Raw genomic sequence first — 8,547 nt, forward strand, 5'->3', positions numbered from 1 at the left:
TGCAGGCACCGCTATTGTAACGGCGCTTTCCTGTCCTTCAGCACTCCTTTTGGAGCGCAGCTATTAGGCGCCCGTTCGTTGCTTGCGGGTTGACGCCAAAACCGGCGGAGCTAAACAAAGCACAGAGCACGGCAAAATGATGGAAGTAGGGCCTCAATGATAACGCTGAGGAAGGGGTAGCGGTGAAGGGGATAAAAGTAGAAAGTAGAACAGGAGGATACTGCGTACGCAGTCGAGAGGACTCGCGCTCACGTGGCGCCTGCCATTGCGTAATGACTTTCTAAACGCGTCTAGATACAGCCGCCATGTTAAAACGTGCACCTCAACCCCCTGTACAAAAGCTACTGGTTCAATGAAGTTTCTTTCACATGCACAAGAAAACGCGGAGTCGTAACGGGGAGCATATGGAACACCAGAGAGGACGCATATCACAACCGAAAAGAGGCTGCGGTGGATGCTGTAGCAGGACACACCCCCCGCTACCCTCTGTTTCAAATGGCACACATTGGAGGGTTTGTGATAAACAGCCCACACCCTGCCCAAGTGAAACAATTCCTTGTGCAAAGATGGTGGGCCCCTTAATTGTGGCACAGGTTCGTGGCTGATTACATTCGAGTCAGCGTAATATCAACCACAATACTGCTATCCGTAGACTGAGTCAAGCATAAATTGGCAATCGAACCGCAACCACCACTTACTTGGGCTTCCATGCGGTCAGTACATGTAGCGGGGTGTGTGGCCTGCTACAGCATCCACCGCAGTCCCTTTTCAGTAGTGATATGCGTCCTCTATGGTGTTCCATATGTTCCCCGTTACGTTAGGAACGGGCACGTGGAACTCGGAATATGCGGATGATGGGCTTCGCGGCCCACTTGAAACGAAGATGCGTTTTTGTTGCATAAGCGTTTCTTCTTGAAGCAATAAGACAATCTCGTCGCAACATATTCTCGCAGAGATCAGCAAACGCGGTAGAAGATGACAGTGCCCTGACGTGGCTGCACCACGCCGCACTGCCCTACTGAGAAGCGTCCGATGTATGGGATAGTCGAGAGGCCTTGTGGCAGAAAATGGAAGTGATACGTATTCTACTCCTGAGAGTATAACTGAGGCGTCGCAGTAGTTTTCTTTCTAAGTATATCGCCGAATCACGCTGTCCTCAAAAACTGCATTAGTCAGAACCATGTTCATCTCTGAATTTTTTAAGCAGGGGCGCTATGCTGGAAGGCCCGAGTTTGCTGAAACTCGGAATCTTCCCGAGCTCTGGCGACGCCCTCAGATGAGTGAACTAATGGTAGCAAGACAAAATCCCACCCTTGTCACGCCTCCAACTTCATTGGGTTATCTGGATATATTCCGTGCTTTATCATCACATCGGCACCACCTCATGGGGCTTCTTGGGCGGTCTACAAAGAACGGGTCACGTGAGCCAACCACCGGTGCACTTTTTATTTGTGTGTCGCTCCACCAAGTGCATTGCGTATGCAATTAGACAAACGAAGTTTGTTGAATTTTATAATGCACTTAGTACACCTTTATAAGCATTTTATAGTGTGCAAGATTTGGATTTAAAGCGCTTTAGAGTGATTCATGCATTATTAAATTTTGCTTTGTACCGCGAGGGAACGCTATCAACGCTACGCTCCCGTCATCAGCTGACTGCCAATGGCCACGAGGCACATGTGCAACGCTGTGAAGGCTACGGAAGTAGTCCGCAAAAAATAAAATAAAAAGGGGTGTATCACTCCGCGCTGTTCTGTGGCCGTGTGGTCTAACGCGTCGCTCCGGAGAGTCGTCAGGCAATGGGAGTGCGTGGGTTCAAATCCCGCATGCTGGTACTTTTTTTCGCATTTTTTTTCATCGCAAGTTCAATTTCGCGTGACTTGAATGAGAAAACTCGTTTTGTTCAGAATAGCTTGAATATTATGCCGTGTTCTGAAATCAACTGCATGCATCTGTTCATTTGATGCATACCGCGTAAATATGAGCTGTCCGAAATTCGTTGTCAATGAGCTCGCACCGGCTTTTGGTCAGCAGTGGCGGTTTTCTTCCCGATTCTGCAGCATTGTGACTATACTGTTTAGATGCAAGCGAGAGGTTTGTGCGAAAGATGATATTCATTCGTCGGGTTTAATTAATTAGCACAGTGGTGAATGCTCTGCAGTGGCCCGATTAACAAGTGGCCGTCTGTAACTTTCGATTTCGCCGTTGCCGAGGAGCCCACTTTTTTGTGGGCCTCTCTTAAGGTACCTGGCATGTTAGGAATTGTTCTGTGCAACCGGTTAGCGGCTGATCCAGTCTTCACCAAAAAAGTCTGGGACCGACTTTGTCGCTGTGCTGTAGAGTAGCCCAAAGGACTTGGCGAGAACAATTATATTTTACTGATCGCAAAGTTCAGAAGCAAGATGTCTGTTAATTTAGAATGCTGGTTTATGATGCAGGAGCCCAGAAAACATTTTCTAGACTTCTTAATCGCCTATTTTCTCACTGTATATGTGTCATATTCTTGTGCACATCTGCAATCCTTTTGTTTTTGTTAAGATATCTCCTTCTTAAGCAAAGCGCGTTTTCCTTTGTCATTTAAGAGAGCTCTATAACTTGGCTATTATATGCGGCAAAAGAGCAGTATATTTTAACTGATTGGTCAAATTCTTTTTACACACACCACCTCAATATGGCCTGTTTTCCCGTGTTAAGTGTTAAATTTTGAACATAGTGTTGATTCACACAGTGACAGAAAATAGTACTGCCTCAGGAGTCAGCTTGGCTCGATTTCCCTGCTCTCCTAGAAGAGCAGAAGCTGCTCAGGCAGGATTTGCATGCAGCCAGGTAAAAAGAGTTCCAAAATACTTAAAATACTTCTAGGAAAAAATACTTCGAAAGAGCAAACAATAAATGAGACAGGACAATCAAGAATGCTGACCCCGCAGTGTCTGCGAGGGATGGTTTATCCTGGAAACAGCCAGCGGCATGGATCACAGTGCATACAAATTAAAGAACAAATACAGTGGATGTACACCAACACGCAATCAGTCAAGTGCTCCAAAACTGAAAAAAAATGTGGAGCCATCGAACAACACCCTTTGATAAAACGAAAACCTGACCAATGTATTAACAAAGACATGACTCGAAACAAATTCACATTTAACTGAGCAAGAGCCAGCTTGAAATCATTCACACCTCCGAAAAATTGAGGACAAAACATAGAGTACTGGCTACCTCAACACTGGCACTGCATAACATGTCAAAATGACCAGAGATTGACAGTAATGCAAGACAACACCAAACCAGGAATTCCTTTTCAGGACATGAAGATCAGACACCCATACATACCATTCCCAACCCTCACACACAAAATGAGGACATTGCCTAGGGGTTTGTGAATGTTCCAACTTTTCGGACAGCATAATTGAATAAATTTCTGTTCAGTTGGTCGAACGAATCAAACAGTATATGTTCAAAATTATTTTAAATGAATCCAATTTGCTCTCAAATTTTCAGATACTTTTCGAATAAATGACACAAAGCTTGATTAAGCTCCACTGTATTTTTCTGCAATTAATCTTCCAAAAACTGCACACATTCACGACGTGTACCAGTATACGTATTCTAATTGGAAAAAGTACTATATGCACTCCCTTACAAATTCTGCTTCTATACAGACACTATTAGCACGACCACCTCACCACCTACACTACAAGTTACTGCCCGATACACTTTGATGCAACGAATTGCAATGATGCAATGATTTGATGGAAATGTTACAATTTTTGATGGAAATGTTACAATTTCCTCGGTAGACTGATCAACACACTCCCACCCATATTGCACACATATTTCACATTTCCGCCCACACACGCACAAAGGTGATCACAGCAAGCCGATGAATCCTCTCTCTTTCCTCGGTAGCATGTGTATTACACATCAGTTCGAAGTCATACAAGTTTCTCGATGTCACTCAAATCTTCATCACTGGAATCAGTGCTCGACTCATCAGAGGAGGAGTTGCACAAGTCAGAAATGCTGAAGACAACCGGTTCAATTTCAACGTCAACAGTCATATTGCGTTTGCATGCTTCAGCCTCAACTTTCTCCACATGAACACAACAGTTTTGCCAGTTTTCCTGGCTTACAGACGCCAGTGCTTCCGGCAGGAGCTTTTCCACTTCAGCCAAAGTGAAACATTTATTGCGACTATGAATATTGCATAAGAATGCAAGTTTTCCAAGTGACACAAATGCTACCGTTTAAAAACACATTAAAATGCATGCATGAAATAGCTGGAAAAATCCATGCACTTATTACATGCGCAAACATGAGGTAATAGAAAAAATTATCTACACTGGGTGCAAAACTGCTCAGTTACTGATAAACGGAAGCGGTTATTGAGGTTTAATGCCCCAAAGTAACTCAAGCGATGAGTCATGCCATGGTGAAGGGCTGCCAATAACTTCGACCATATGGGGTTCGTTAGCATCCACTGACACTGCACAGTACGCGGACCACTATCACTAATAAATGGGAGAACATTCCATTAACCATTACATGCATGAAAGCAAAAACAGAGCATTCTTACAGCCATTGTGTTCAATGAATAATGTGCTTTCCTCGTGAAATAGTTAGCCTTCACCATGTCAGGGCTAGACTTTGAAGGGGCCTTTACGCCAGTGTAGGTCCCGTCGACGCATCCCACGACGTCTGTGATGCCGCCACGCAGAAGGAAACGCTCCTTAACATACGCAGGCTCGGCCGCAGTCGGGGAAAGCGAGCCACCGCTTCTGCACAGCCGCGTCGATAAGCGCGTCGGAGACGTCCCTCACACAGCGGCTCACAGTGCTTTGGTGGCGTCCAATAAAAGGGCTGCGCCGACGCTCCCCTGGAAGCTCCCGGTCGCGAAGAACCGGGGTGTGCATAGGACTTGCTCTTTGACCGAAAGCGAATGAGGCCCGGTACGCACTCTCCGCAGGCGTGGGTCATCGCCTAACTCTTTACACAACCATCGTACCGATGTTTTGGAGAGGCGAAAATGTCGCTGGAATTCGTCGTCGGCCATGGGAGTAAGCATCTCCAGCCGGCCGCACTGACCTTTGCCGTCAGAGGAAGCGATGACCCAGGCTGCTGCTGCTGCCGCCATGACAGTCCAAAGATGAATTCGGGGAACTTCACCGTTCACGAGTTTAGCTCCGAGTTCACCTGTCAATCAAAACCATTGGTCACGCCCCCGGCATGCCGTGCATAAATTATAGGCGTACGCGCTATGGGTGGGCCACTCCCAACATACCTGCCTGCTACAGGTATGCTGCGGGGCTGTGCTGATTGCTGACAGACATCGACGATGTTGACCATCGAAATATAACAGGCAAAACAGACGTCATCGCTGATTAATCTAAGCACCTCTGCGAAGGACACGCAACGTGGCGACAGCCGCCGATTTCTTCGCTCGCATACCAAGATTGCACAACACTATAGCCTGTTGCAACCACGTAACACACTGCACAATGCTGACGGCGCGTCACACCTGCTTGCAAGGCGTCAAACACGGAGCACGACGACGAAACGGTGCTTGGAGCACGTCCTACTCCAACAACATCGCATCACAGGTGTTTGGCTTGGCCGTCCTTTCATCGGTGATAAAGCTCAGCATCAATGTGTCAAACACATCCGGTATCGACAAACGGCGGCTGCTCAAGACCCAGTGCGATAAAGAGTTCATTTCCAGCACGCAAGCACTGCGTACTTCACAACCGTAACACCTTTCTCTGATATAAGTCCGATTCCATTATTACAAACAGGATCCCTCATCTGCCCGAACGATATTATTGCGATGTCACTGCGGTATACAACGGCGATCGACGTTAGTGACAAAACAAGTACGCAAAGCCTTGAAGTGCGCGACGTAAACAAATACTACGCAGATACGCGCGCCACCACCTTCACAGCTTTTAGTCAGCGTCTGATGACATAGGATGAGTTGTGCCGCTGGGTAGCACGCTCTTCGCATCCGCAGTGCACTAAACAGGCGCCACACACAACAGGTATGCGTAATGAATCATTGAATACAGCCAAACAGCAATTTTTTTCTCACACCGCATCACAGACGCTCGCACAGCCGCTGAGATTCGCCAAGAGCGTACTAAAAGCAATAATACTAAAAGCAAGCGGGGTGCGGCAGCGGCCGTAGCAGCAGAGAACTCCACCTGAGGGCACTGCAGAGAGCAGCAGTGACGCGGGGGTGCAGTGCAGCTCAGTTTTTTGCTTTTGTGTATTATGCAAGCCAGAAGATGCATGACTAATATTTTAATATACGACACAATAAAATATATTATCGCAATGGCCGAAAAATAAGACAGATTCAGCGTGTAGTAGTTACCCAGTCTTTCCAGTCGAAGGCAGCGCTACCGGCGGCGTGTCAGCGCAGGAGCTCTCTCATTTTTGGCACGGTCCGCTGCCGCTCTAGTTCGTATGCAAGCTACGTTGCAAGCTATGGCCTCACTATCACCACTAGCGGCATAATGTGTCAAATTTTTGGTTAATTCCCTAAAGCTATGCTCTTCAACAATGCTTCATTGGATTCACATTTTAAAATATATTTTAAAATACATTTTGAAATGAACAAAATGTTCATAATATCTTCTGTTGCTTTTCAACGTATTCGAGAGAAGAGAAAGGGTTGATACAAGAGTGCACCTAGTGCGCACTGTTCGTCTTCGGAAATGGAGAGACAGATAGAGCATGAAAAAGAAGACACGCCTTTGCCGCGCCCGAAAAGGCGTGTCAAACAGCTAGCGGCGAGTGTCCAGATAGATAGCAGAGAAGTCACGATTTCGCGATTGCTGACATGGCGCTGATAACTTCAGGTAGCGCTGCGGCCTGGTATTGTGCAGTGTATTGTGTTTTAAGTGTGAAACAGGCGCGTAGGGTGCGCTTGTATCGCGTTTACGTGGCTTTATCTCTACATTTTATTGTCCGCTGCCTGCGCACGTTCCGCGCTATCTTCGTTCACTGACTGCCGTCATCGCAAACTCGGATGAAACTCGGGTGAGCGCCAAACTCGGGCCTTCCGGCATAGCGCCCCAGGGCTATAAACGTTTATTAGGTTGCAGGTGTTAGAAAGTCCGCATTTTGATGTTATTTTTGTCTACTAAGACTCTTCCTGCAGATATATTTTTGTAACCGTTAGCTATATTTAGGGGCTGGGAAGTTAAATGCAGAGTATTTTATAATTAATTAGGTATAATCTTCCTCGGTGTCACATCACTGCTGTTGTCTAAAACTGTCTTATTGTCCACTTTACCTTCTTTGTTATTTAAAGGAGATAATTTTTAAGGATTAGGTGCATCCTTCACTTTATTTATTTTGCTATTTGGAACCCTCCGAGAGGCCACAATATGCTCACGCATATTTAGCAGCAGTTGCTTCCGTATGCATGGGCGCAAGAGGGACACCAATGTGCATGGCTTAACTGAACGATATATTTCAAACAGTGGTTCGGCTGGTCTCACATATCCGAGTTTTCTTTAGTCAATGTTCCTTTTCTTTGTCGGCAGCACATTTGTAGTTGCTCCTTTCGTAAACGCCAAAAATGTTTCATTGTGTTCTAACTAGTTTCCTACGCGGAATTTTGGAAAAAACCCCCTGCCTATCCCATGCACCTAAAACCATTTCAGTGTTATCAGCGGCGCTCCAATACGCCGACTTGTTCAGTCAGTGGGATATCATAAAATGTTAAGAGATCTCATCTCAGCGAGATGTCAGGATGGCAGTACCAGCACTATCAATTTCACGTATGTAGAATGACCCGCCAACAAGACGTGGCGAAGAATGGACAATGCCAATACCTCGACTAAATCTTGGTAGGGAATGCCTTCAGTACACTCTTCCATCTCTTCTAAATAGGTATATCCACATTAACCTCTATTTGTTTTCTTTTTCACGTCGTGAACTACATAATTTGTTTTTGAATAACATGGTTTAAGTTTCATTATGTATACATATTGCTGTTTCGTGTATTTTCTGGTGCTTCCTTGATGAGCTTGTTTTTAAAATTGTATAAACACTTGTGTTGCCTCTCTGTCAATAATTAGGATTGTAGACTCGTCAAGCTGCCCAAGGGCAGCTTTTTTCTACGATTTCTCCACCTGTAGTGTTAGATGGGAAATAAATTTTGAAACTTTGAAAAATCATGTATGACCTAAGCAATCTTTGGCAAAAGAAGAACCATTTTCTTTTGTTCTTAGCTGTTTATTGCTAGAACGAAAGCCACACCGACGAAGGACTGCTTATTTATCTTCCAAATAACTTCTTTTTATCTCACTGAACTTTCTAGTTGCTGTTGGCAATCCGTTCTTGAAATTTTCGCCTTTAGCTCAAAATCATTTTTCTTCTTTTAATAGTCATTTCAGAGTTAACCGCTAAAGGCAATTTTATTGACGCTTCTTTTCCTTAAATATTTCATTCCTAATAAAATAATAAAAAACAGTCTGTTCCGTGGTTTGTAAGTGCTGGGTAATTATGCATCCTTTGTGTGTGGTGCTTTTTTTTCAGCCCAAG

Source organism: Amblyomma mixtum, chromosome 1 (assembly GCF_055824585.1).
Source record: "Amblyomma mixtum isolate Tamu chromosome 1, ASM5582458v1, whole genome shotgun sequence".
NCBI classification, from domain to species: domain Eukaryota; kingdom Metazoa; phylum Arthropoda; class Arachnida; order Ixodida; family Ixodidae; genus Amblyomma; species Amblyomma mixtum.